The sequence below is a fragment of the Callorhinus ursinus genome, unplaced genomic scaffold, assembly GCF_003265705.2.
Source record: "Callorhinus ursinus isolate GAN/ISIS: 27379988/994484 unplaced genomic scaffold, GSC_fseal_2.0 scaffold7, whole genome shotgun sequence".
NCBI classification, from domain to species: domain Eukaryota; kingdom Metazoa; phylum Chordata; class Mammalia; order Carnivora; family Otariidae; genus Callorhinus; species Callorhinus ursinus.
Genome location: NW_027397069.1, coordinates 45,279,673 through 45,306,226, shown reverse-complemented (window position 1 = coordinate 45,306,226; position 26,554 = coordinate 45,279,673). Strand labels below are relative to the sequence as shown.

The following is a 26,554-nucleotide window of genomic DNA, read 5'->3' as shown; positions in this document are numbered from 1 at the left end:
GAACCCCTAAATCTTGGTTATTTTCTGAATTTAACTTTTATTTTGTTTATTCTGTTTTTGTAACACGGATACAAAATTTTCTCCCACCTCAGTGAAGTAATTGCAGTGCTTTTGTTTTGTTTTGCTCCCCTTCCTGTTTTCTCCCTGTTTCCTCAGTGTAGCTTTCTTCTTTTCACTTTGTTCTCTCTTTCATATTAGAGGCTTTCCTAAAACACCTGGCATCCCAGGACTTCTACTCATTTTTTTGGGTGAGGAACTAAATATAGACTGAAACCCTGGACTTGGGCAGGGCTTGCTGAGTGATGGGTTGTGAAGCGGGATGTCCTAGACTCCAACTGCTGCCATTAACAAATTACCTCCAAATCTGCAACCTAAGCAATACAGATTATTCTACGGTTCTATTGGTTAGAAATCCAGCACAAATCCCACTGGACTAGAAACAAGGTGTTGGCAGGGCCATGTTGCCTTCTGGAAGTTCTAAAGGAGAATCCATTTACTTCCTTTTTCTACCTTCTAGAAAGAAGCCGCCCACATTCCCTGGCTCCTAGACCTCTTTCTCCATCTTTAAGTCTAGCAATGGTGAATGGATCCAATTCTTTTCACATCCTATCATTGGAACTATTCTTTCATACTCATACCTCCTACTGACTACCGCCAGGAGAAGTGATCTGCTTTTAAGGACCCATGTGATAAAATTGGGGCCATCTGGATAATATAGGATAATTTCCTTATCTTTAATTTATGTTCCTTAACCACATCCGCAAAGTCCCTTTTGTCTTGCAAGGTAACATACTGACATCATCCAGGGATTAGGATCTAGATATCTTTGGAGTCCATTATTCCACCTACCAGAAGGGAATCAAGCAGAGACCCAACTTTTCTGTTTTTAGTAGTTATAGTTCTTTGCTATTTGAGTGAAATATATATATATATATGTATATATACACACATATATATATATGCAAATATATATATATTTATTCTCCTTCCTTTTGTGTATAACCCTGTCTATCAGGTTTCTAGAGGAGTCAAATGTGGGAAAGTGATGGGGGTCCAAGTGATTAGGATGCAGAGTTCCTTCATCTGTGCCCAGGGCACTTGAGATCAGGGACTTTCTCATGCAATCTCTGCAGAAAGCAAACCTGCAAGTGTGCTTAGAGTTAGGGGCAGGCAGACAGTTCGCAGACAGTTCTCCACACAAAATGGATATGGACTGTGAACGAGTTGTGTTATTCTTCAGTCCTGCACTCTGAATCTTCCATGCCAGCTTCTTGACATCCACCAGCCTGTAGTCACTTAGCTTTCAGCTTTCCCACATCTGCTGAGTTACACTGTAAATCTGCTTTCTATCTTCCAAAATTTGGTTGACATTTCTCATCTGCTGTCATTTCCTTTGCTATACTCTGGCCTTACCATTTTCGAACACTTTATTATCATTTCAGTGAGTTTACAGGAGACATTGAAGGTCAAGGTGTATGTTTAATACATCACTTGAAACTAGATTTCAGTATGCACAGAAATTAATGAAAACATACAGTTCCTTAGGTCTCCCTATTCATAGTTTTTGCAACATTGTTTGCTTAATACTGAGTCATTTTGACAGTGTAGTATTCTCTAGTATTATGCATGGTATGAAGGATTTACAGTTTAGATATAGCTAAAATAATTTTATGCAAAACAATCTGTCATTTGATTGGATATGTATAAGGTATTTATTTTGAAAGAAGAGTGGAATATTGAACTCCAGGGAAAAAGAGAGGCTTGGTCATCATAAGATGATAAAACTACCAAATAAAATGCATCAAGTTTTTAGTATGCCATCATTACATTCTAAGTATCTGCATCATCCTTACTGAAATCCGTTGACTTATCTTGATAATTTTGTTTTTTCTAATTTGATACATGTTTTACACCAGAAGAAATGCTGTTGTGTGTTATTAGAAAAAGAATGGTAAATAATTATAATAATCTATAGAATCTTTAACTTCCTTTTTTAACATTGTTGTAAGAATAAGTGAAATAAAATTCATTTTTATGATATATCAAAACAAAGTATTTCTCAAAATAAAAAGTAGGGCCAAATACTAAAATTCGTGTGTTTTCTTTGCTTCCTTGAATTTTCTTTTAGAGCCAATGATATAAATATTAAATAATTGGATCCAGTGTATAATTTGGAAGCAAAACTTTTTGCAAGTTCAGTTAATTTTAAACATGAAAAAACAAATTGCTAGAAGGCATTTGGAATGCCCCAGGCTCAGACATAATGAACAAACCCTGTCTGTTCTCTAGGGTATTACCTTTGGTAGGCCTTTTCTTTTGTTTGGAAACTTTCATTTTTCTTAAGATTCTAAAATTACAGGTTGTCAACACATATGGTACATCTTGTAATCTACAGCATGTAAACAGTAGGCAAAAAAAATACGTGGGTTTGTAAATATTAGTGAAAATAAAAGTAAAAGAAAGGGTAACTACTCGTCTTGAAAAATAACATTATAGAGCCTTAGATTCATGATAAAGGAAAGTATAAGGTAAAATGGCATATCTGCAAAACAAAAGCAGTGTAGGAAGAAAGCCAAGACAGTAATTTATAAGCTCGGGGAGAAAGTATTACTTTGCTAAGAGACATTGGAAAAATTCAAGTTAAATGTCCCTAAGGTGTGGTTAGCTAAGGTGTCCTTCAAGATGTGGAGACCAGGTAGGAATCACGATAGCAGGAATTAGTCCCCAGGCAATACCAAGAGGCATGTGACTCTGTGTAATCAGTTTTAGGTAATCTGTTCACTAACAAGGCACTAACCAAGAAACTGGTGTAAAGAGGAAGGAGATACTTGGGGTGCCCAAAACTCAGTAATTAGACTTAGATGTAGGGAAGAGCATTAGAGCTTTAAGTAGGGTAATTGTCATGTTATAATAGAGGTAAGGGAATATTAACTTTTCGAGACAACATATTATTAGGTCTCTGTCAATGACACTAATTCCATGCCTTCACATACAGTGAGATGTGATGGCTGATACATTTCCTACCCAGATCAGCATTTTTGTAATAAGTCCACAAGTACACTTCGGATAGAAGAGTTGGGGAAGGTAGGGACTGACCAAAAGAAAAATCCATCAATCTCTACAAAGTTTATTTTCTGAGACTTTGAATTAAGGTGTATTTGGATATTAGTTTAGTCCCAATTTGACAAGTACACTAGGTTGAATTTCATGATCAGGAACTGAATATTCGACTTAGGATATTGACAAGGTCAATGGTTCTTAATCCTAGCTGTGTATTAGAACCACCAGAATCTTAAAAAAAAAAAAAAAAAAAAAAATACCGATGCCTGGACCTTCTTAAATCAGATTCTCTGCAGGTAGGGCTTCAGTAGCATCAGTTCTAAAGACACCCCAGGTGATTCTAATGTGCATCTAGGCTGAAAACCACTGGACTAAACAAACCATTAAGAGGTCATTATTTTCCCTTAGATTGTTATTCAAATGATTTTTGGAAACAAAGGTAACCTTGAGAAATTCTGGGAAGATTGTTTAGTTCTGTAAGTTCAAGTAGAGCAAAGACCAAGTTTGCAAAATTCAGCAGTGAATAAAACTCTGAAAATCACCCTGCAAGTTTCAATTATTTTTTATAGTTCCTATGCATTTCTATAACATACCCAGAAGCTACTCTGATGTCTCTTTTGCAAGTCCACTGAGGAAAAACAATACCTTTTCTTTTGCAAATTGTTTCTCTTTCTACACACTAAGCAGAAAGGAGGATAGAAGCTATTATGTTGATATTTTAAGGAAAAAAGATTTTCCAACCATACACTTTAAATATCTTGCTAATTGAAGCAAAATTCTATATTTTTTCTCTTTCCTGTATTATCTGGAAAACTACCTTGATTATGGACTCTGCAGGCGTAGGAACAACCTTCATCTAGAAAAGTAAAATTCATGATTTATTCACATCTGTAATGCTAATGAGTCGTCAGTCTATGAGGAAAATTCAAGTCTATCAGTTATTCCAAGGGTACTGAAAGCTTTCTTTACATCTAGCTGTTCATCTCTGTGACATTCCTGGAGGGCGTCTTTTGATAGTTGATTATTATTTGAAGTGGCAGGAGGCAGGCAACTTCAAACGAAGCAGCTTCTTCAGCCAGAACTAATAGTCTTGGGAGGATGCTTCTTATTCAAAATGTACCTAAGTTTGTTGATTGTGACCACAGGAATTTGGGGATATTATGAAACAGTGTATATTAGGAAAAGAAGAAAAGAATGAGGTAATATAATCTCAGAGACAAGTTAATATGAAGAATTAGGCTATTTCCAATCAGAGAGATTTGCCAAAAATACAACTTGTGAAGGATGTGACTAATTCTCTCTTTGAATGGAATCAATGAATTCACCTCTCAAAATGTAAAATGGTAGTATTACAGAATAGAGGTTTCTCCAAAGCAAAGGAGGATAAACTGGGTACTTAAGTAAAATATTTTACTACAACCCAAAAGGTCCAATTTTTATTTACTTCCATATTGGTATGCTAGTCTTTTTTGACAGAAACATTTTGCTACTGAAACAACAGTAACAACTCTAATAATGAAAGTTATGAGACCCACTACTGGAAAGGATCCCATTAGAGTTGCTCATATAATCCTAAAATGTGTATCTAAAATATGTAAAGAGAAGTATCAGTGTCTAACACAAGCTAGCACATGGTTAGTGTAGACTACTCACCTCACACCATGCAAACATATCCTGCTGCCCTTTTCTGGACTCTGTCCTTCCATTCCGCTATTTATTCCCCCTTTCCTCTCTTTTCCTTGGCAGTTAACTATGAAATGTGGTGTTAACACCTCTGCCATGACTCTGTCCCCACTGCACACTCCTCGGTTTCCATACCCACTATATGAGGCAAGTTTAGCTAATTTCCCTTTCTCTTTATTCTAGCTCTTTGGAATTCTTGTACCTTAGTTTCACTTGGTTTGTGCAGATTCAAAAATATTGACAAGGTCAAGAACACAAATAAATGAGGCTCAGAGCTAAAAGCAAAACTACAGATGATCCAATTTGCTGTGTTTCAGGCACTTACTAAAGTAGCTAGAGAAAGGCTACTATTTGCTGCTGCCTTTGGGTACCTATAGAACCAACAATTGCAAAATATTTGTGGCAAGTCCGCAATTGAAAGGGAAGCTAATCATATTACAAATCTTATATCCAGAATGAAATTATTTTGTAAGAAGTCACACATCTGTGAACCATTCTCATAACTGCATCGGGGTGTACATCTATCTGTTTGTCTTAGTTCGCTCACAAAACCTAGTTTTCTGATCACCTAGCAACTCTAAAATTTAAATCCCTAAAAACTCACTGAAGGGCTACAAAGGAATCAGAGCTGGAATCCACTCCAAGCAATCATCTGCTCAAGCCCCATTCACACAGATCCACCATGGAAGCATCAAAAGGATACGGAATAATATCTTAAGAGCTGAAAATGGAAATGGCTTCTTGGATTTAAGCTGTAATGATCTTATTCCTCTATAATCCCTTGCTAGGTAATTTTGCTTTGTTGGGAGGATATGATCAGCCATCATTTTTTATATGTTCTTTCTTATTCTGCATTCGTTTGCAGCAGTGTCCTCACAGCCTTAATCATATACTTGCAAATATCTAGTAAATAATCATTTAGCCTTCTCTTTCACAGGCTAAACTGCCCATTATGTTTAGAGAAACTAATCCTTTGTATTGCATTATGATACTGATGGATCAGTTGGTTGACAAACCGGGTTGCTCCTACATTTTCTGGGATTCTTTGACATGCCCATAGTTTCTGTCTTACTTGTGTCTCCTATCTGAACCCTCCTCAGCTTTCAACTCCCTTACAGTGCATCAATCCAAATTGAATAAATGTTCATGACCATTGCAAAAGAAATAATTCATTGCAAATGAAATAATTAACTTTGGCCTTTGCATTTCAAGTTTCCTAGGTTCTATCAGCATTTTGAGTGAAAGTGCAAGTCACGGTCAGCATGCTGGACTCTGACTTGACTTGACTTTTATCAATTTTCCACCACCTTTATCAGTGTAGTTTGATGCACATTCCTAAGTATACTAAGTTGGCCATGTGTCTGATCAACTTAATTTTGGTTTGGGTGGTTCATTGTATTGTTTTACGACTGCTAGTATTTTAATTCAAGAATTATATTTTAGGGCACCTGGGTGGCTCAATCGGTTAAGTGGCTGCCTTAGGCTCAGGTCATGATCCCAGAGTCCTGGCATCAGAGCGCCACATTGGGCAAGGATCCTTGCTCAGCGGGGAGCCTGCTTCTTCCTCTTCCTGCTCCCTCTGCTTGTGCTCTCTCTCTCTCCCTCTGTCAAATAAATAAAATCTTTTTAAAAAAATGAAAGTTAAAAAAAGAATTATATTTTAATTACATAAACAAGGTATATTTCTATGATCTTCAGGTGTATATAACAGATAAGACATAATACTTGTTCTGCAATCTCCATTGTTAGAGACTGTCAGCAAATTAAACATGTTAACACCAACCAGATTATGGTAACTACTCTAAACATTGTATAAAAATCTATGATAAGTTTTCATGTACTTAAAACTCAATAGCAACGAGTATTTGGAAATCATCAACTTGGATTTTTCCAAATGCTGCATGAGAAACTCGCAGGGTCTGTAAGCAAAGACCAACCAAAGGTCATGTAGTATTGTCATACTAAAGAGACTAGAGAAGACATTGAAGAAGTATGCTGGGCAAAAGCAATTAACTGCACCCTAAGGCAGACAACAGAAGCCAAACTATTGGCAGAGAGGGCTGATCAAGGACCCTGGGAACAGGCAATGATCCCCCACCAGACTGCAAGATTGATGGCAGAGGCCCTTCAAAATCCCATGACTTTATTGGATCATCATCATCCACACCAAATATGCCTGGCTAAACTTTCGTAAGCCTCTTTTCAAATAAAAATAAATTATGTCTGTAACTTTGTGATAAGAGTTCTTTCTAAACATGTGTGATTCTCTGCTCTAAAAATATTCTTCATTAACAAATAAAATCATCCAGGATCTTGATGCTATGTGGACCTCAAATTAAAGGGTAATGTACCACACAGAAAAAAATAGATAACACCAGTAAAAAAAAAAATCAGCATCTTTTAAAGAAATATAGCCCTATGAAGCAAGCTGTTGTAAATGCTAATTTGCATATCTGCCAATTGTCACCCCTTTTGGGGTATAGCCACAGCAGCAAAACCCTTCCTCCGGCATTAACACAGTTACTTATTCCCTCAGCTCTCCTTTGGTTTTGAACCCCTTGATCTTAGCTCACTACAGGAGTATAGCCAGAATTTTTCCATCGCAGATGCCTTTTATTCAATGGTTGATAATCCCTTTGTATTCTAGGTGGCACTTTTCATTTTCCCGGTGAGTGCTCCAGAAGTAGTCTAAGGATAAAGATCCTGTGTAATACATTTTGCATCCCTAGAACCTGGTGCTCTAAGTAGAAAGCAGTTACACTCACACTGAAGTGATGTTGAACAGACTTTCATTTATATAATCTTCCTGATTCTCATATGATCTGTATCAAATAGCCACAAATAAGCATTGCCTCATGTTTTCCCAACACTTCTCTAAGCAATGGAGAGATATACCGATAACTAAAATGGATTTGGAAAATTAAGCCACGCCCAAAGACACTGAGGATCATCCGAAGAGAATGGCAGAGTTGAACCCTATGATAGCCTGTTAAATGAAATAGCAGCAGGGAGGAAGAAGACAATGCCTCAAATGCTGCGCACACAGTTCCCAGACAGTTTGAAACATTGTACTGTCATGGGGACAGAAACCTGGTCCCAATTAGAGTCACTTTACAATATTTATTTTCTCCTTTTTTTTTTTTTTCCTACAATACATACTTCCTCTTTCTAAAGAGAGTCGGCAAAGGTGGAGTGCCCACACCTCTTTGGAAGCCTATTCCTATGTAAATGAGAGCATTTGTTTTATTCAGATTCCCACAAACCGTGTCCTCCATCCAGTAAACATTCAAAACAGCAGAGCTGTAGACTCTAAATCACTGGGTGCCATACCAGGCACTAAAAAAGAAAAAAAAAAAAAAGTATGTCAAAGCTGAATTGTTTAAAATTAGCACCAAAGCATTTGAGTATATGCTGTAGGGAACAATTCTGCTTTGCATTAGGTAGCAGGATAAATACTTGTGTATCCTAATTTTATGATTTTTCTGCCATGGTAATGACATTCTGAAAATGGGGTACCGCTTTCTTGGGAGTAGGCAAACTGCTACATCTGCTGACCTACAGAAAATTTCTAAAACATGAGAAGCCTAGGGGGAATTCAGTGCCAGGTGGCGGCAAGTATTTCCTCTCAAATGCCTGTCACTGCAGGTGAACAGCCACAGCCACTGACAGGGATCTGGAGGGCAGCTCCAGTACAGACAGTAAAAGTTGCCAGCATTCTTTTGAGAATCCCTACTGACTTTTGCATATTCAAATTGTAGTTCACTTCAAGTGAACTACATAGGCCACTTGAAGGAATGGCTACCATGAATTTGCTATTGCTTTAGCAAGTTGCAGTTTTAAGTGGCCCTTGCCCCAATGACATTGCTTATTATGGCTTTTTACAGTCAATAAGGACTTATCCTCAGCTGCTCAGTTTCTAGCACTTTGTCGAGCTCTTATGCAAAAGATATGAAAGTATTTTCCCTCAAGGAGATTTAATCAAGTTATTGTTTCTTAACTGACTTTAAAATATTTTTATTAAGGTAAAATTAACATGAAATAAAATGAACTGTTTTAAAGTACACATTTCAGTGATATTCAATGATATTCATAATGTTGTACAGCAACCAGCTCTCTCTAGCTTCAAAACTATTTCATCTCCCCATTCAAATGCCCAGTACCCGTTAAGTAATCACTCCCCCACCCTCATTCCCTGGTAACCCTTAATCTACTTTCTATCTCCATGGATTGCTTATACTGAATACATTATGTTTATATATATAGAAATCATACAATATGTCTTCTGTTTTTGACTTCTTCCACTTAGCATAATGTTTTCAAGGTTCATCCAAGTTGTAGCATGTATCAGTATTTTGTTCCTTTTTATAGCTCAATAGTATTCCATTGTGTATATATATGCCACAATCTCTTTATCCACTCATCCACTGATGGACATTTGGATTGTTTCTACCTTTTGGCTATTATGCATAATGCTACTATAAATATTTATGTGTAAGTTTCCTTGTGGACATATAATTTCTCATAGGTATACAGTTGGGAGTAGATTGCTCGGTCATATGGTAACGCTATGTTTAGCCTCTTGAGGAGCCACGAAACTTTTTTCCACTATGGCTACACTGTTTTACATTCCCACCACCAGTGTATGAGGGTTCATGTTTCTCCACATCCTTACCAACAGTCAATACACATAAAATATTGATATCACTAACCCTTATCATTTTACAACTTTGTAGCTATAGATCAAAAAAGAACTCTCAAATCAACAACCAAATATTGTACCTTAAGAAAGTAGAAAAAGAAGAGCAAACTAAACACAAAGGCAGCAGAAGGATGAAAAGAATAAAGATTAGAGTGGAGATAAATAGAGAACAGAAAAAAAAAATAGAAGCAACAAAAACAAAACCTGTTTCTTTGAAAAGAACAACAAAATTACAAGCCTTGAGTCAGACGGAGTAGGAAAAAGGGAAAGAAGACACAAGTAATTAAAATCAGAAATGGAATCACTACTGAATGTAGAGGAATAAAAAGGATTATATGATAATAATACGAACAACTGTTCACCAAATTAGATAAACTAGATCAAATGGAAAAACTCCTAGAAACACACAAATCTTCAAAACTGGCTCAAGAAGAAATAGAAAATCTCAAGAGACCTATAACAAGTAAAGAAATTGGATCAGTAATCAAAAACCTCCCAATAAAGAATAGCTCAGGACCATATGGCTTCACTGCTGAGTTCCACCAAACATTTAAAAAATTAACACCAATCCTACATAAACTCTTCCAAAAAATAGAAGAGGAGATGTATTTCCTAACACATTCTAGGATGCCAGCATTACCCTGAACCAAAGCCAGACAAAGATACCACAAGAAAACTACAGACCAATATCCCTTATGAATAGGGACACAAAAGTCCTCCACAAAATCCTGGCAAACCAAATTCAATAGCACATTAAAAGGATTAGACTCTATAACCAATGGGATTTATCCCAGGAATACAAGGATTATCCAAAATAAGAAAATCAGTTAATGTAATACATCACATTAGTAGCATGAAGGAAAAGAAAATTATATGATGATGTCAATAAATACAGAAAAGCATTTGAACAAATGAAACACCCTTTCATGATAAAAACTCTAAGCAAACCAGGAATAGAAGACGACTTTCTTAATTTCCTTTTTGGAAGGTTCGTTTTGTTGTTGCTGTTTTCTTTCTTTCTGTCAATTATTGGCAACTTTAAAGACAATTCCCTTTGATTTAAATATATACTGTATTCATCAGTTATTGCCAAAACAATGATGCTTTAAATTAAATTTCCAAATTCCAAAACCTGTAATTCCCCCAAATAATCATTTATTATTCTTTCTCAGCTGAGAATCAACTGGGCTTGCCTCAAAGCTTTAGGCTGGGGTCTGTTTGACCTTATGTGTCTCTTTCATTTATCTTAGACCAGTGAATAACATAGACCAGTCTATCCAGGGCCGGGGCCAGTTCTCCTTATTGAGAGATCATGGAGATTCAAGATTATAAATAGCAATACATGCTGTTTCTTAAGGCCTTCGTTCTAGACTAGCACATCTTCACTTTTGCTCAAATATAACTAATCAAGGGGTGGAGGGGAGTATATTGCAAGCCCAATATCAATGGAGGAGGTAAATATACCTCACCCCCTCTGTTACACTGCAACATCACATGGCAGCAGTGGATAGAGAATTGAGAATAATCCAATCCAGCAAAAATCCTGTCATAATAATAATGCAATATGGAATAAACTGCATAAGGAAGGGGAGAGAGAAAAATACCAGGAATGAAAGGTGTTCTATAAAGAAATATTTATATGAAAAATAGGCTAATTTCTGCAATATACTACCTCAAAATGTCAGTGGCTTAAAAAAAGAAAAAAAAATTCTTACTCAGAATCAAATATGAATGTTCCTGATCTGCTGGCTTTTTGGGTGTCTCTCATCTGAGCAGTGACTTTGGTATTCGGGCTGTTCCCATTTTCAAGTTTATGCTTCTATCATCCATCTTGCAGCCTGGAAGGGGAGAAGAAAAGAAGAAAAAAACGTTTAACAAAAGCATTCAGGTTATTTAACCATTTTGCCATGGAAGTGACTCACCACTTTGGCCACATTCTATCAACCAGAACAAGTTACATGACTTCACCTACATGCAAAGGTAGGAGCTGGTAAATGCAATCCCTGGCTGCACATTAAATAGTCAACTACATCGCTGCTCCAAGGGCAGCAGAATCCCTGGTGATCTCCTAGCTCTTTGGCTTAGAAGAATGGAATACAGATTTTTGACTAGTAATCCCTGAATTTCCCAAAGTTAATGTAGAATAGAAGCTTTGTAATTGCAACTAAACTTTCTTTTGGTTTTATAAGAAAAACAGAGTGTGAAAATTGGTTTAATCAAACTACAAGATTTCTAGATGAAAAATCAAGGGCCATAATAATCACTAGCATCTACCTAATCTTTTGTTTTACTATTAACACATATTTATCTTTATCCCAAATTTTGTACATTTTTGTTTAGTATAATACCAAGAGCAACCACTATAAGTAACTTTACAAAGAGATACACTCAAAAACACTATAAGTAAGTCATAATGGAATCCTAAAACATGTTTTAGTAACCTACAGAAAGACAATATAAAATAAATTTAGGTGTAAGAACTGAATAGCAAATAAATAATAAAATATCAGACAAGTGCTAACATAACAATAATTATCTTTAAGTGGCCTAAATATACCAATCAAAAGACAAGGATTAGCAGAGTGGACAAAAAGCATGATCTGACTATGTGTCTTACAAGAAACTTGCTTCAAATTAGAGGACAAAAGTCGGTTTAAGTAAAAGGATGGAAAAAGCTGTACAAATGTTAAGCAAATAAGCAGGAGTGAATGGCTATATCAAATGAAGACTACAAAGCAAATGACTAGACACAATGATGGACATTTCATAATGATTAAAAGATAAAAGGATAAAATCATTGCATAATGGTGCACAATGCTGAATGTGTACCAACCAACCAGAGTCTCAAAATACATGAAGCTAAAACTGCTGGAGGTAAAAGGGAGAAATAGACAAATCCACAATTATTAATGGGGACTTCAACACCCCACTAGGGAACAGCCACTCAGGATTTGGGTTCTTTCTAGCTTCTTCCTTTGCCATTCTCTAGAGAATTGCCCTAGGTTAGAAAAGTCTAGTTTACATATCCATTCATATTTTAGAATCAGAAAGAAAAATGCGACTAAGTCCAGGGAAAATTATTTTATGTATGAATGTACTTAAGCTAGAAATAGTCCAGACATTTCACACATCACTCTAATTTCCTATGAGTTTGACATTGATCTCATGACCATATCTGGCCAAATGGGAACTATAATCTCTAATTGGATGCCCTATGCGCAGAAACAAGGAAAGAATAATTATTGGCTAGTTTATGAAGAATTGTGACATAGGGGACAAATGTGGGTACACAAATGTCATAAGTGTAAAGTAAGAATTTTATGGCTAGGACAAATAGAAAAAAAAATAGGTCACAGACTTAAAAAAACAACTAAATCATATGTTCACAGCAACTAAAAAAAACAAGATTACTAGAGTGGTTAAAAAATAACTAAATGAAATCTGTAAGAAACTTACTGGAAATATAAGAATGTAGATAGCTTAAAGAAATATAAGCTGTATCTTTATCTGGAGACACAGCTGTACCATATGCAAAAATTTAATGATCTCTTACCTTAAAATGAGTGCATTTTGTGTACTTCACTCTCTGACTGTTGGACAGACAGGTTTTATTCAACATGTCTGGGTTGCTCAAAACCTGCATATTCCAAAGAAAGGCCTATCTATCTTCAGGAGTGACCCTCAGCCCACTCTTGGAAGATAACTTCTGAGCTTTTGAATATTCTGCCTGACATGAGAGTTTTGTATGCCTGAAGCTTTTGGCCTGGTAGTATTTAAAATGAATACCTGTTTTTGTACGCTTGAAACTTAGAGCCATGCTGTACCATTTTGACCAAATAAGTTTACCTAACAATATGATTTATGGTGGATGCATGTTTTTGTTCTGGGGTTGAAGAATGGGACAGTTAGAGCCTGAGGCCTGAGGTCATACAGGTGCTACCTGCCTATGTGACTAAACCCCAATGAAAACCATGGACAGCAAGACGTGGTTAGGCTTCCCTGGTTGGCAACACCTTGCCAGTATTGTCAGACGTTGTCGCTGGGAGAGTAAAGTGCATCTCTACATGGTTCTACCAATGGGGCAGACACCTAGAAGCTTGTACCTGTTTTCTCCTGGAATTTGACCATGTGTTTCTTCCCTTTGAGGACTCTGGTTTGTATCCTCTACAGTAATAAACTGTAAGCATGAGTATAATGGCTTTTTCTGAGTGTTTTATGTCCTTCTTACATATCATCAAGATTGTGGTTCACCTTTTCAATAAAAAGGTGAAAAAAGCGAAAAGATATAATGAAGAAAAGAAGTAAATGGTTTTAAAAGAAGATGTTAGAGAATTAAAGAAGACAAGACTCAACTATAGAGAACAAACTGATGGTTACCAGAGGGGAGTTGGGTGGGGGGATTAAGGAATGCATTTGTTGTGAGGAGCACCGGGTGTGTTATGGAAGGGTGGAATGACTATACTGTACACCTGAGTATTTACACTGTATGTTAACTGGAATAAAAACTCTAAAAAAAGAAAAGCAATTTATTTATTTATGTCCTTAAAGCATTATTAAAGCAAGGAAGAATTTAAAATCTATGGAGTCCATAGTTCTAATAGGTCTTTGCAAAAGGTTTATGACAGGGACGGGTGTGAGTCATGTACCAAAGTAATTTAGAAAGGAATAAATGATTTCTAAAGGACAAAAATAATAATAGGCATGATTGAAGAGACTGATTTAGAGTTTCTTTGAATATCAGCCTTTAGTTATAGAAATCCTGCTTTGTTCTTACTAGGAACAGAATAAAAGTCTATTTACTTTCCAAAATACCAGGTAAAAATATATGTATCTTTGTCATCTCATGTTTAGTCTCTGATGAATTAGAACAATCCATTCACCAAGTATTCACTAAGTATCACTTAGGTTGTTATTTTGTCATGCCATTAAGTATACTCAACTTAGTGCACTCAGTTGAAGCATGCAAGGGAAAATAGGTTAGGACTGCTGACTTCACGATTCATTGTCTGTTTGGGAAAATAGACATGCAAATACATAGGTCTGTAATTGAAGTATCAGGAACTTTGGTGACACAAAGAAGCAGCATCTACTTCTACCAAGAAATCAGAAAGGAAGTTACTAGAAAAATAGGTGATGATGCATGTACATTGGTTCTATTTGTCCCTTGATAACGTATGGGTGAGCCACTAGGAGTCCTAGGAATGAGACCCATTCATTATCAATGACTGACCTGAAGGAAATCATACCAAATACAGTGGCCTCCTACAGCATCTTTCTGGCATAAACTTATGGTGTTTATAATGGTGGCAACTTAGATAATAACAGGATAGAATTAACAAATAGAAGTGATGCTCAAATTTATGTATCAGTGTACATTTCAATAGCTTTCTCCCTTCATGCAGGTTTAAGAGTTACAAGGAACAAAAATATTATTACACAAAGCAGATTCAGATACTAATATACTTGTTTACAAAGCCAAGTATGGGCATATGGTTTCCAGGAAGCCAGAAGAAACAAAAAACTTTATTTATTTATTTATTTATTTATTTATTTATTTATTTTTTTTAAAGATTTTATTTATTTATTTGAGAGAGAGAGAGAATGAGAGATAGAAAGCATTAGAGGGAAGACGGTCAGAAGGAGAAGCAGACTCCCTGCTGAGCAGGAAGCCCGATGTGGGACTCGATCCCGGGACTCCAGGATCATGACCTGAGCTGAAGGCAGTCGTTTAACCAACTGAGCCACCCAGGCGCCCGAAACAAAAAACTTTATTTAAAAAAAATAAAACTTTTCAGTATCATCACATTATTTTACCATACTCCAGAACTGTACTAGGTAAAGGAAACATAAAATTAAACAAAATAGATATGGTTCCTATCTTCAGAAAATCACACATAGTGGAGGAAGCAGAAAACTTAAAAAAGCAATTATAATACATTATGTATTATTGCATGAGAAGGGCCATAACCTCCATAGACTGGGAATAATTACAATATTACTAAAATATGTAGCAGTAAAATAAAGCAATTATCAAAACTAACCTAAATAGGGCATAAGTCCCTAGGAAATTCTCCAGAAGACTAAACACTTAAAAATGGGGCTCATTCTATGATTATATTCAATTTTTCATCTCTTCCATATGCTTTATATGTATTTTAAAGCAGGAAGGTCAACGAGACTTCCCTCGAGAGCACCAGCTAAGCTCTATTTGTACATATCATCAGAGAGACAATGCTGTCACGCAGATGGCCCCCTGGTCTGGGCAGCTTGACGAAAGTGCCTTTGTGTTCCTAATTAACTAGTGAACAACTGTGCCAATTGTTTTGATACATTCTAAACCTTCTGTTCTCAGACTTTTGATGAGCTGTTTATTCAGGAGCAATACCTGCCTGCTTTATTGGCCCCAGCACACCACTTTTAAAGGGCAGAACTGTAGTGAGATTGACAAGGATTCCTCATTTCCAAGAAAGATCATCAGGAAGCACTAACCATATTCAGGTAGTCTACTTTAGATCTCACTGACGAAAGGATAAAGTCCACGATTATAGAGTGCAAATATTTTCTGGCAGTAACTCAATAGATCTAGAGCTCACAGTTCAGTAATGAGCTGCCACACCAACTCCTTTGATTCTGGTATTTCCCAAATCGGTAGCAGTGTTTAAAGAAGCAAGGTTTCTAGGATCTTAACTCTTGAAAAGATTAGTAGTAAATTAGATGCTGACATGGAGAGTAAATTAGAACATCAAGTGATACTAGATTAATAAATGTTAAAGAGTATGCTAAGTTATATTTAGCATACAAAAGGAAAGCTAAATGTTAATAAAGCCCAGAGTCCCAGACCACTTTTGTGCTTATAAATGTGTGAAATGTAATGGGAGGGACAAATGTTAGCTTTTTAAAAATTTACTTGACTGAATGTAACGTAGACAGTTTTGAGGCCATGTGATAAATGGCCTTTTCCATTTATGGGTCCATCAGTTTTTTTTTTAAATGACATTTTTTCAAAATTAAAAATTACAAATCCTCAGGTATATATTTGGGAAGGCTCTTTGTAGGTCAGAAAGCTGGAGTTCTACATCAGGACTAATGGTTATGATGAAGAAGGAAAGAAGTGATAACAATGTCTAATCCTAAAACAGATTTGAAAAGTAGTCAATGTGTTTCATCTTAATAAAGGAAAATGTTCAAATCAAGATATCTCAACCTTGTCCCTATTGACATTTGGACTGGATAATTCTTTGTTGTGGGGGATGGTCCTGGGCATGGGAAGATGTTTAGCAGCATCCCTGAAATCTTATGTCTAGACACCAGTAGCACTCACCCTCATCGTTACAATGAAGAATGTCTCTAGACATTGCAAACTGTCATCAGGGCAAATTTGCTTAAGAACTACTGTTTCAATTAGAGACAAAGGACTTCTAGTCTGCTGTATAAGATGGTGCAGAATTTAAAGACAACAGATGACTGAAGGAGAACTTGGAAATGTAGTAAGAAGGGAAACTGTTTAGGGCTCCCAAGACTAGAGGAACAATATAGCAACATGACTTGTAAAATTCCAACCAACAGAAGAAAACAATCCAGGTCCATGCTTTTCATCCCCTGACCAAAGAACTAAAGGTAGGTAAGGTAAATTCATTTCTTTCCAGGATCCAGTGAGGGTCCCACCATCAACACAATGCTATTCCTGTAGAACTGGCAAGGAGGATCACAGATTCCTTCATTTGCAATGCTGACAGTCAGACAGCAGGGAAAGAGCTCTCCATCTGTATTAGGCTTGAGTCTCCCCACACCCCACTTACTTAGTGACACTACATGGAAGGGGGACAGCAGGACACCACTGGCTGGTGCCCAGCAAGCTTCTGGCTCATTATTAGAATGGAGATGATAGCAAATAGAATCTGTGAATTTAAGGACAGAGCAATGAAATTTGCCCAAACTGAACAACAGAGAGAAAAATAGACTGAAAAAACTCAAACAAAACAAAAAAAAAACACAGAGCCTCAGGGATCAGTGGAAGCATATCAAAAGATGCAACATGAGGGGTGCCAGGGTGGTGCAGTTAGTTAAGCGTCTGACTCTTAGTTTTGGCTCAGGTTGTGATCTCAGGGTTGTGAGACTGAGGCCCACATTGGTCTCCATGCTCAGTGTGGAGACTTTTTGGGATTCTCTCTCCCTCTCCCTCTGCCCCTCCCTGCTGTGTGTGCTCTCTGTCCCTCTCTGTCTTTCAAAATAATAAAAATAAATCTTAAAGTAAAAAAAAAACAAAAAACAAAAATCACAGCAGCAGCAACAACAACAACAACAACAAAATGATGCAACATGAGTATCCCTGGAAGCCCAGAAGGAGAGGAGAAATGGAGTGAGGCTGAAAAAGGATTCAAATAAATTATGGCTGAAACTTCCCAAATTTGTTGAAAGACATAAATGCATATATTCAAGAAGCTGAGCAAACCCCGACAGGGTAAGGTCAAAGAAATCCATACCAAGATACATCATAATTAAACTTGGAAAAACTAAAGACAACAATAAAATCTTGAAAGAAGCCAGAGAAAAATAACACATTACTTATAGGGAATTGTATTAAAATAATAAAAGTTTCTCATTGAAAACCAAGGAGACTGGGGTGCCTGGGTGGCTCAGTTGGTTAAGTGTTTGACTCTTGATTTTGGCTCAGATCGTGATCTCAGGGTCCTGAGACTGAGCCCTGAGTCAGGCTCTGATTCAGGAGTCTGCTTGAGAGCCTCTCCCTCTGCCCCTCCCCTGGTGCTCTGTCTCTCTCTCAAATAAATAAATAAGATAAATCTTAAAAAACAAAACAAAACAACAAAACAAAACAAAACAAAACAAAAAAACAAGGAGACTGGACTTCTGGGGAAGAGAGCAGAATAGGAGGATCTTAAGCTTACCTCATCCCCTGGATACACCCAGATAATATCCACATGAGTGTAAATAAACTAGAAAATGACCCAAAGTCCAGCAGAGCAGGATCCCCACAGCTAACCATAGAGAAGAGTTCACATCAAAGACGGTAGGAAAGGCAGAAATGCAATTGGGAACCAAACAGCCCCTTGAGACTATTCATGGGAACAAGCAGAGAGAGGGGAGAGGAGCAGAGCACCTACCAGGTACACGAGACACCCAAGGCACAGGAGACCGTACTGGGAAGATGAATCCCCATAACATTTGGCTTTAAAAACCAGAGAGGTTAACTTTGCAAGTTCTTATATTCAGTAACACTTAACACCTGGAACTTTAAAAATTTGCAGGCTTAGCTCTGCTAAACTGAGTGCCCACCCTTAAAGAGACAGAAAGAAAACCAGTCCCAGTCCACTGAGATACAGCATAGAGGCAGCAGTTTGAGAAACACCTGGAGTATGCGGGAAGGAGGTTTACTAATTTCAGAATGTGTGCTGGAGGAACAGGGATCTTTAGGAAACTATTCAAATAACAAAAGAGCTGGCAAGCACCCTTCCCCTATCCTGCCCCCTCCCCTCCGGAATAGATACATAACTATGTTTATTATATGTTTATTATTTACAATAACTAGAACATGGAAGCAATTCGAGTGTCTATCAGTAGAAGAATGGATAAAGAAAATAATGAAATATTGCCATTTGCAATGACATGGATAGATCTAGAGGGTATAATGCTAAGTGAAATAAGTCAGAGAAAGATAAATAGCATATGATTTCACTCATATGTGGAATTTAAGAAACAAAACAAACTAAAATGAGACGAATAAAAAAAACAGACTCTTAAATATTATAGAGAACTGTTGGTTACCAGAGGGAAGATGGGTGGGAACATGTGTGAAACAGGTAAAGGGAATCAAGAGTCACTTATAATGATGACCTCTGAGTAATATATAGAATTGCTGAATCACTATACTGTACACCCAAAACTAATATATAACACAGTACATTAATTATACTGGAATTAAGAAAAAACATAGAACCAAACCAAAAACCATGGAGACCATGAGGATGTGCCATAACACTTTTTAAGTGCTTAAAGAACTATGAACAGTCAATTCTATATTTGGGAAATCCTATATTTGGGAAATTCTATACTTGGAAAATTCTATATTTGGGAAATATATTCTGGTATTAAGATGAATAAATAAATAAAGATGAAATAAAGACGAAAATAATTTTAAGAGAGAAAACTAAAAGAAATATACTAGTATATCTACCCTATAAAAAAAGCTAAAAGATGTTCTTTCCACAGAAAGGAAATGATAAAATGATGAAATAATCTTAAAGCATCAGGAAAAAAGAACAACAGAAAGAGAGGGAAGTGGGTCAATATAATAAATTACAGATGCATTATGGTATGAAACATAGATCGGTGGAGGCATTATTTTAAAGGCATTGCATAGTCCAAATTTAGAGAATGAGATTATGTTTGAAAGCTAGAAATGTCTCTTTGTAGATGCTGTAAGAGATATCCTAATGTTTTCAGGATGGAGCTTAGTTATTTGCCTTCCATTAAATCACCAAAAAAAAAAAAAAAAAGGAGAGAACATTTGATTTCTTATTTCTCAGGAAGAACTGAATGAACCAAAATCTAACCAGCTGAAGACTCCACTAGAACTCCAAAGCATTACCCATTGAGAGACTGGAAAGACATTTGTAGACAACACAGTTTGGTGCAGAATAAATAGGGAAATGAGGTATATAAGTCGACAGTTGGTTCAAGAATTATGTAATAATAATTATAATGAGCGGCATATTCATCTTTGTGTTTCAGGGATTTTGTAATTGTCTTCATTTCTAAAAAGTGTATTTTATTTCTGAGTCAATCTTGGCTCCTCAAACCCTCTTCCACATTCTGACTATATCACAGGAGGGCTGATACTCCTGTATACTCATGTCATGTTAGTTCAATCAATGGGAACCACTGGTGGGAATTTATGTGGGGGGGGAAAGAAACTAGGGAAATCCTTCCTCCCTCTCTGACTTAGATGGTTTCTCCAGCAGATCCTGCCCCTGTGTCTCTTCTTGGTTGTAGCTCCCTCTGTGTTCTTTTGATGCTATTAGCTCACTTGGGGTAACTTTGGAAACTAGGCTCCCTTTTATTGCCCTTGAGCCTAAGATGGTGGTGGTTTCCTGCTGTTGTTAATCTGTCCCTGTTTGACTTGCAGATACTCTTTCACCTGTGAAACTAATTCTTGAATTCTCACTGTTTAACCAAATTGATTTTTGTTTATTGACAGATATACCTCAAAATCATGAATTAGAGAGCAGAACAAAACTAGAGGTCATTTAGTTCAATTCTATATGTTGTAACACATAATTATTATTTTTGTTGTTCTTTTGACATACATATAAGTAAAAGCTAAAATGAGTAAGAATTTTTTGGAGTAAAAGAAAAAAAAAGAACATGATCCACTATTTTTCTATGCTGGGATAAATTTGACTCTTAAGCCCAAATTAAAATTCCTTGAGAATGGACTCATCTTCTTCCAGGGCTCAGGATCTCTGATGCCTGAAATATCTATACCAAATTTTTCTAAGCATCTTAGGGACTCTTCATCATTCCCAGACCATCCCATGCCCACATCTCAGATTGTCTGACTTCAACAAACCCAAGAGAGATATTTTGTTATCATGAATTAATTTGTTATCACGATTAGTAACTAAAATGCATAATGGCTACTTTTGATATCGTTCATTTTCTAAATAGATTAAAGCATTAAATTTTCAAAATATTCCTAAATGAACTATTTTGAAAACTATGACTAAATAAACTAAATGTGAAAAGAGAGATTTTGAGGGCATGAGCTACCTAAGTTTGACTACAGAATCTGGGAGCTCCACATGGTACTGGGACAGGGAGAAGCTGACAAAAGTAGTAGCAAGACTGCCAACATGAAAATTAGTGTAACAAGGTCATTTACAGACATGGGTTTGTGAAAAGTTCTTAGTGAATGAAAGAACTACATTAGGAAAAATAAGAAACCATACAATAAGCTACAGAAAATGCTTTAAAAGATAGCATTCAAAATGCTCCCACAATGACTCGTACCTCATGAATAAATATCAGGATAGCTTTTGATACCTTTAGGACTATTCATCTCTATGTCCCAGTCTTCGGGATCCATAGGAAAAGAAAGAGCAAGAGTAACCGAGGAACAGGTGAAATTCCTTTGGTCAATTCTCCAGTGAGATCTGTTTCTCTTTTCCTCCCATTTTCTTGGGGACTTCTAGATCCCCCGTATTGCTCTTCTTATCCTCCCTCCTCTGTGCTGCAATCTTTTGTTAGCATTTACTCTGTTTGAGCCTCCTCTTCTTGAAAAACCTCAAACCTCTTCCTTGAACATACATTCTCATACAGCTTCCAGCTGCTTCCTCTCACAAGCAAATTTTATTGAAGATATTTGTTTCAGTTGATTTCTCCCTTTCCTTGCCTCCTATTTCCTCTACTACCCCCTGTTGTCTAGATTCCTTCCCTGTCATTTCTATTAAACTGTACATGGTATCTCTTGGTTACAAAATTCATTGAGCACTTGAGTGTCCCTACCTTACTCAAACATTTGGAAGTATTTGGTGTCATTGACCGATCTCTAGTTCCTGAAATGCTTTTGCCTTTGGTTTCCATGATATGATATTTCCATTTCTTCTTAGATTTCTTTGAGAGACCTTTTACTTCTGTCTATCTTGTTGTTGGTTCACAAACTAGCCTCAGTACACAGAGGGCACAGAGAGAACCAAGAAGGGGCAGACCACACCAGACTGGTGGATGGCAGTTTTAATAAACAAGGGAACTCACTAACCAGGCTTGTCTTCCACAGCTGCAAGAAAAGTAGACCTCTGCCCCGCCCGCCAGAATCTTAAAAAGGGCCTTAACTGAGTTCAACCATATATACTGTCCAGATAGTCTCAACAGTACATTACCATCTCAAGGTTGTGTCCTTGGGGCAGCATGTAGCGTGGGGAAGGCAAGCAGATTATACATTTCAAAGATGGGGAGAGAGGGTGAAGAGCCTCTGCGGGGTCCAGCTTGCAGGTTAACCTGAGGCCATGTCCTCTGGATAAACCTCCAACACCTGTAATTGCTGATGTTACTCCCAGTTCAATATGTTGTTGTTGGTTTTTTTTTTCCTCTTTTTCTGGGTAGTTTACCCAGTTATTATCTACTGACTGCTGAGTTGTTATGTACACACTAATTCATCTTCTATATCCCAAACCAAACTTATCCCAAACAAAACTTCTCACAAACTTCGTTCCTTATTTTCTATCACCTTCTTATGTTGCTATAAAAAATACATAAATTCAACTACCTAAACAGAAACCCATACATAATAATTGACTCCTATTTCTCCTTCTCTCTTCAATTATCAAGTATCTGGTTTCAACTTTGATAACCTGGATATAGTACTCTCCATTCTCTCTAATCCATCACTCTAGTTAGAGACATCATTATCTTTTACCTGAATTCAGCAAACATCTCTGCCCCAGCCACCTTTATCCAGCTTTGCTCTCCTCTTATCTTTTGTTTTTCTTCACCCTGCAGAGACAATGCTCTCCCCCAAACATGAATATGATTTAATTTTCAAGCCTTATTTAATTATATCTTGATTCTAAGTCTTTTAATTCATGAGTAGGTTGTTTCATGAATGCATTTCAGATAGTTCAAGTATTACTACACTTATTTGTATATTTGTACAAATGTCATAAATACATATATAAATGTATATTCAGAGATTAAATGCATATGAGAACATTTATATTTTATGTAAACAAAAAATCCTCATGACTAACAAAATTAAGTCATATTAACATTACGAAGTATTGTCTAAAGAAAACATAATTTTAAGTATAAAATGTAATCATCAATGCCTTTTTCTGTTCCTTAAAGCAAGTCATGGGAGCAATACTTCCAGAAATAATTTGAATCTAAGATGGCTTTTTAAAATGCTGTCATTCTCCATTTATTCAGGCCATTTGATTTCTCCTTCCCTCCCAAAAATATCTTACACAAAAATTCCCCCAAATCTTTTCCTATTAACTAAAATTTAGCCTAATCAAGCCCAACCAGCTGAGCATCTTCTCTTGGAATACAAGTTAAAGGGAGAGCAGGTGTCACCAAGAGTAACTCAAGCCAATGGGAACCAAAGCCAACAGCTCATGCTGACATGGATATCCCAGCCCATCTACAGAGAGGACAACAGTGGAGAGAACAGTACAGCTCCCCTTTTCCATCACTCAGGAAGATGTTTCTCTGTTTCTTTCAGCCTTGCTTCTCAGTTCTGTGTTCCATTTCTCAGTGATTCCCATCCTTGACCTTATGATTCTTCTGTCATGTCCTAAGACTATCTAGTTGATTTCACCTTTTCACAAATGTAACATTTGGTGGATCCTAGTGCATGGCCTTTGAATAACCTTTTTTTTTAATTTTTTTTTTTTTTTTGACAGAGAGAACACAAGCAGAGGGAGAGAGAGGGAGAAGCAGGCTCCCCGCTGAGCAAGGAGCCCGATGTGGGACTCGATCCCAGGACCCTGGGATCATGACCCAGGCCAAAGGCAGCTGCTCAACCGACTGAGCCACCCAGGTGTCCCTGAATAACCTTTATTTGCCACACAAATGTACTTGCCTTTCCCAATTGATTATTATTTTAAAAACATTTCCCAGTACCTGAATCAAACATTTTTGCCCAAGCTTTCTTTTTTTTTCTCCTAGTAAAATACTGTTTACTCAATATGTAACACCCTTCCTGTCCTCCTTATACAGTTTCATCCTCTAGGCTACAACTTGGTGTGCCAATCTTTTACTCCCATCTGTAGGCAAGTTAAAAAAAGATATCTTCACTGTATCACTGAAGTCTTTCTTGTTCATATCCTTGTATCAAGTCTATACGATAGAGTGGGCCACTTAGGATTACAGTGACTGATTTGTGTACTGGATACTGACATTAATGGGAAATTTTATATTCTACAATTACATTTTCCAAGTAGTACTTCCATTGTTGTAAATAATATCAACTCCAACTAATAAGAAATGGAAGGGTATATCCAGTACTTTCCCAATACACTATTTTCCAAAGTTAAATATGGATATTTTATGAAACTGTGTTTGCTTTTTTGGATAAGCTGTTCCAGATAATGTTCATAAGAATTTTTTCCCTCAATTGATAGTTTCTGACCTACTAACAGGCAGGATTAAAGTCTGGTTGGGGTTGGGGTTGGTTTGTCATTTAAACTCTACTAAAATTCTTATCTGAACTGATTTCTCCATCTCTAAGGTTTTTGGTCTCCATTGTCCTTTTAATTGTGCTTTTTACAATAAAATAAATACTTATATTTTGATCAGAGCAGATATTATAAAAATAAGCATAACTCAGAATCAGAACCATGGATAATTTAGAGGTTACATATCTTACTTCTTAACAACACAACTGACACAATGACATGGAATGAAAGGATTAGAAACAAGCTTATTTGGTGAGTTTATTACCTCTCAGAATTCTTGGTTTAGTTATATAAAAACAAAACAAAAAAACTCTCAAGATGGAAACATTTTGTTCTTTTCCTAAATATCTCTGGGATTGTGTGAGCTACATTTGTGCCTTGTAGACCACAGCTTTGGATCAACCTGGCCTGATTAAGTTTTCTCAGAAATAAGGGACCAAAAAGAATCATGACCATGACCTCAAAATTTATGTCAGAAATGGGAAAGCTTGTTTTAAAAATCCTGCCATTGTAGCCTTCTTCATATGCGAACAATCTTTGTTTAGAACTTGTGTTGTATCCAGTGACCCACCTATGGGGGGACACGCATCTGCACTTTTGAATTTAAGCATCTTGTGTGCATTAGTTTCCTAGGGCTGCCAAAACAAATTACCACATACTGGGTGACTTAAAACAACAGAAATTTATTATCTCACAGTCCAGAAATTCAGAAGTCCAAAACCAAGAAATTGCAAGTTTGGTTCTTTCTGGAGGATCTGAACGAGAAACTGTTCTATGCTTTTCTCTTAGCTTCTGGTAGTTGCCCGTGGTCCATGGTGTTCCTCACCTTTCAGATGCATCACTCCATCCGTGCTTCCATCTTCATATAGCATGCTTCCCCGTATGTCTGTGTATCTTTACATGGCCTTTATAAGGGCATCAGTCATGGGATTTAGGGCCTACCTTAATCCAGTATTACTTCATCTTAACTAATTATACCTGCAAAAAGCCTATTTTCAAATAAGGTCACATTCTGTTGTTCCAGATGGGCATAATTTGGGCTGGGCAGAGGGGGACACTATTTAACCCAGTACACCACATTACCTACTTTGATCAATAAAATGTGAGCAGAGCATGTTGTATATTCTGGGTTTAAGTTTTAAGTGCTGTAAGTGTTAACACTTTGTTTGCCATGCTTTCTTACTTTTCTCCTGACTCTACCAATGTATTTAAACGGAATCTCCATCAGCCCACAGAAGAGCCTCTGCAGTGACATCTGATGTAACAGGTCTCATGTATGAGATATAGACATTATTGTTTTAAAACTCGGAGGTTTTCAAGTTTGTTTGTTTTTTTTCTTTCACAGAATAATTGGCTATAATGACATAAAAAAAAAAGATAGTACTGGATCAGAGGTGCTTCCTTAACAGACAACTTGGAATATCTGGCACTAGCTTTGAAGCCGGTTATTTGGTAGCAAGGGAATTTTTAGAGGCTAGAAATATGCTGATGCATGTCATGTAATAATTCAATATTTAGAAAAAGTATCATATGTGATAACTTAGGGGGGAGGTAATGTACCTACTAAACTTTATCCTGAAGAGGTAAAAAGCCAATGGTAGTAGCATGTTGTCTTGTAAGTTGCACTTGCCAGAATAATGCAAGAGAGATGAGCTCAGAAAAGACCTAGCTATTTTGAAAGGAGAATTTAAAGAAAACAGAGAGAAGAGTGCCTGGGTGTCTCAGTTGGTTAAGCGACTGCCTTCAGCTCAGGTCATGATCCTGGAGTCCCGGGATCGAGTCCCGCATCGGGCTCCTTGCTCAGCAGGGAGTCTGCTTCTCCCTCTGACCCTCTTCCCTCTCGTGCTCTCTGTCTCTCATTCTCTCTCTCTCAAATAAATAAATAAAATCTTTAAAGAAAACAGAGAGAATACAGAGTCAA

General features: G+C 36.8%; 1 long non-coding RNA gene across 1 annotated transcript in view; it reads right to left on the bottom strand.

Moving 5' to 3' along the window:
* LOC112826465 (uncharacterized) overlaps positions 1-26,554 on the bottom strand; it is a 130,677-nt gene that overhangs the window by 102,173 nt on the left and 1,950 nt on the right. The window contains exon 2 of the long non-coding RNA XR_003208932.2: positions 11,158-11,280. This is a non-coding gene — a long non-coding RNA (uncharacterized lncRNA). The remainder of the gene's footprint in view (positions 1-11,157; positions 11,281-26,554) is intronic.